Here is a 4656-nt window from a genome sequence, read left to right as displayed (position 1 = left end):
TCAGCGTGGACATCCTTTATGACCTTGGCTATGCAGTCAGTTGGCCCTCACGACTATGCTAGCCCATTTTAAAGGTCAAATGAGCTGTGAAGCGTGCAGACCCCTTTTTTGATAATTATCGTGTGCTATAGCTCACCATCTTTGTTGGTGATAGGGATTTCCGTGTTTGAAAATGCCAAAAATCAATATGGACGTCTGTTAAGACTTCAACTATACAGCTGGTTGGCCCTTAGATCCATGCTAGCCTATTTTCAAGGTCAAAGGAGCCCCATAGAACGCTTACCCTCCCCCCCCCCTCCGTTTTGACGATTATCGTGTGCTATAGCTCTCCATATTCGTTGGTAATAGGGATTTACGAGGTTGAAATTGCCGAAATTAGGCGTGGAAATTTTATTAAGACCTTGGTTATGCCTCCGATTTGTCCTCACGGTCATGCTGGCCTATTTTTAAGGTCAAACAAGCCTCGAAGCGCGCATACCCTCCGTTTTGACGGTTATCGTATGCTATTGCTCACCATCTTTATAGGTGATCATGATTTCTGAGGTTAAATGTGGAAATATGGTGTGGATGTCCATTAAGACCTTGGCTATGCAGTTGGTTTTCCCTTACGACCTTGTCGGCCCATTTTCAAGGTCAAACAGGACCCATAGCGTGCATACCCCCCACCCCTGTTTTAACGATTATGGTTCGCTATAGCTAACCATCTTTGTTGGTGATCGAGATTTCCGAGTTGGCATAGAATACCGCTAAGACCTTTTCCATGCAGCCGGCTGGCCCTCAAGGCCATGCCTCCCCCCGTTTTTATGATTGTCGTGAGCTATAGCTCACATCTTTGTTGGAGATCGAGATTTTTTACGTCAAAATGTCAAAATTTGTCATGGATGTCCGTTGAGATCTTGTCTATTCATCTGGTTAGCCCTCACAGCCATGTCTGCCATTTTCAAGGTTAAACGAGCCCCGAAATATGCTTACCTCCCTTTTTGGCGATTATCGTGTGCTATAGCTCTCTATCTTTGTTTGTGATCGGGATCTCTAAAGTTGGAAATATGGAAATTCAGCGTGTACATCCTTTATGACCTTGTCTATGCAGCCATTTGTCCCTCACGGCTATGCCATCCCATCTTGAAGGTCAACGAGCCTTGAAGTGCCCTCATTTTGATGATTATCGTGTGCTGTACCTGACAGTCTTTGTTGGTAATTGGGATTTCTAAGGTAAAAATGCCAAATTTTGGTGTGGATGTCCGTTAATACTTTGGTAATTCATACGGTTGGCACGCATAGCTCTGCCGACCAATTTTCAAGGTCAAACGAGCCCCTATGCATGCATACCGCCCCCCTTTTTAAATGATTATCGTGTGCTATAGCTCACCATCTTTGTTGGTGATCGGGATTTTCGAGGCCAAAAATGATGACATTCAGTGTGGAAATTTTTTAATACCTTGTCTATGCAGGTTCTTGGACCTCACAGCCATGCAGGCCCATATTAAAGGTCAAACAAGTCCCGAAAAGTGCATGCCCCCCGTTTTGATGATTATCGTTTGCTATAGCTCATCACATTCTTGGTGATCGATATTTTTTGCGGCGAAAATGCCGAAATTCGGATCGGACGTCCGTTAAGACCTTGGCTATGCATCTTGTTCTCTTTCATTGCCATGTCAGACCATTTTCAAAGTCAAAGGAGCCCTGAAGCGTGCATACCCCCTGTTTTGATGATTATCGTATGCTATAGCTCAGCATCTTTGTTGGTGATCAGGATTTCCGAGGTTGAAAATGTAGAAATTTGGCTTGGTCATCCGTTAAGACCTTGCTATGTAGCAGGTTGGCCCTCATGGACATGCCGGTCTATTTGCAATGTCAAATGAGTCCGGAAGCGCGCATACCCCCCGTTTAGACAATTATCGTCTGCTATAGCTCACCATCCTTATTGGTTATAAGGATTTCCATGGTCGAAAATGCCAAAATTGTGCGTGGACGTCCGTTAACACCTTGGCTAGGCAGCCGATTGACCCTCACAGCCATGCCGTCCCATTTTCAAGGTCAAATAATCCCTGAAGCGCGCATACCTCCTGTTTTGATTATTATCGTGTGTTATAGCTCGCCATCTGGTGATCGGGGATTTTTGAGGTAAAAAATGTCAAAATTCAGCGAGGACGTCGCTAAGACCTTTGCGATGCAGCTAGTTGGCCCTCACGACCATACCAGCCTACATTCAAGGTCAATCAAGCCCGAAGCATGCATATCCCCCGTTTTGATGATTATCGTGTGCTATAGCTCACCATCTTTGCTGGTAATCAAGATTTACAAAGTCAAAAATTCCAAAATTTGGTGTGGACGTTCATTAAGACATTGGCTATGCAGTCGAATGGCCCTCACGGCCATGACGTCCCATTTTCAATTTCAAACCAATCCAAACCACGCGTACACCCCGTATTATCGTGTGTTATAGCTCATCATCTTTTATTATGATCGGTATTTCCGAGATCTAAAATGTCAAAATTTGGCGTTGACGTTGACATTCGTTAAGACCTTGCGTATGCAGTCGGTTGGCCCTCACGGCCATGTCGGCCCATTTTCAAGGTCAAACTAGCCATAAAGAATGCATAACCCCCTGTTTTGACGATTATCGTGTGCTATAGCTCACCATCTTTGTTGGTGATCGGGATTTCCGAGGTCAAAAATGCCATAATTAAGCATGGACGTCCGTTAAGACCTTACCTATGCAGCTGATTCACCCTCACTGACATGCTGGCCCATTTTCAAGGGCAAATGAGCCTCGAAGCGCACATACCCCCTGTGTTGACAATTATTGTGTGTTATAGCTCATCATCTTTGTTGGTTATTGGGGTTTCTGAGGTCAAAAATTCCAAAATTTAGCGTCGAGTCTGTTAAGACCTTGGCTATGCATAATTTTGGCCCTCACGGGAATGACGACCCATTTTAAAGGTCAAACGAGCCCCAGAGCAATACGACACCATCTTTGCTATAGCCCCCATTTTGACGATTATCGTGTGCTATAGATCACCATCTTTGTTGGTGATCGGGATTTCCGGGGTCGAAAATCCCCAAATTCTTTGTGAATGTCTGTTAAAATCTTGGCTATTGTCATAAACCGATACGACACCCTAGAAGATTGGGCCAATCTCAAACCGTGGCATGGCATAATTGACCTATCGGATGTTTTGTACAAGCCCTTTCGTACGGTTCATCACATATATACATATGAAAAGTAGTGTGGAATTAAAAAAATTCACAAACATTCGAATAGTCTTTAGAATCAATTTCATGTAAAATCCATAGGAAATACTAAATCTCATTTCATCATATCTTAAACACTAGAATACTTGGGGCACGGCCTATACAATATAAATATAGTATTACTAAGTCTATTACAATACTTCAATAAGAGAAATAAAAGACATCTATTCCCTCGAGTCAAATAATGATATACTTGAACTTGCTTGAAAGATCCTATAATCCAAGCTTAGCTCCCTAAATCACCTTCACCTATGAATCACTTTAGAGATAAATAAAAGCATTGAGTTAGTACAAACACATGTACTAAGTATGGCATAATGCATATAAATCATGATAACGGACAATTAATGGAAATATGTTATTTTTTATTTCAATATCATAATATAAGCATGTAATGATCCACACCTATACCCTAGAAGTTAGGGCATTAGTTAGGTCGTGGACCGGCATACTTGACCTCTCGAAGGTCTTGTACAAGCCCTTCTGTATCATTCATCGCATATACAAGTATGAAAAGTCATGTGGAATTAAAACTTTTACACCAATATCTTAAAACATCTTTTCATATTAAAATCATAGAAACGATAATTCTCAACATATGTCATTCTTAGACTCAAGAATACTTGGGACACTGCCTATACAATACGAATATTGAAATACTTAGTCTATTACAATATGAATATTGAAATACTTAAACTATTACAATACTTTGAAATAAAAGACATATATGTCTCGAGTCAAGTAAGGACATACTTCAACTTCACTTGAATGACTCTACAATCCACATTTTTCTTCACGATCCTTCTCACCTTTAACCAACACCTTTAGAAATAACAAAATATATGGAATTAGTACAAACACGTGTACTAAGTATGGCTTAATGCATGTAATCATGAAAACGGACATTTATGATAAATATGCATCATTTTTATTTAAAAATCATATCATAAGCATAAGAACAACATTTAAAACCTTAGAAACACATAAGATAACCCTTAATAAATTTATCACATTTTTAGAAACATTACAGTAAAATCGTGTCACTTTACAGTGACTTAATTCATTGTTCCCAACTTCACAAGGAACATTTTCCAGCATGTAATTCCCTCATTAAAAGTTATCCTAAGACTCACTTAAGTAAAAGAAAGAGAGACTGCCCATACATCCTCTCTAGGCACACCTAAATGACCCTTAAGACCATCTATAATGAGATACACACTTACTATACACCAACCACATAAATATGAGATCCTCCTATACCAAAGGTGATTATGACCCCCCATACAATCCCTTACAGATAGACCTAAGAGATCCTATAGACTACCTAAGATAGAATCATTCCCACTTAATATAACAACATACAAGTAATATGATATCCTCCCTTTCAAAGGTTATAAAAAT

Source organism: Solanum lycopersicum, chromosome 6 (assembly GCF_036512215.1).
Source record: "Solanum lycopersicum chromosome 6, SLM_r2.1".
In the NCBI taxonomy this organism is placed as follows: Eukaryota; Viridiplantae; Streptophyta; class Magnoliopsida; order Solanales; family Solanaceae; genus Solanum; species Solanum lycopersicum.
The sequence above is the reverse complement of the archived record's forward strand: the minus strand, read 5'-3'. Positions refer to the sequence as shown.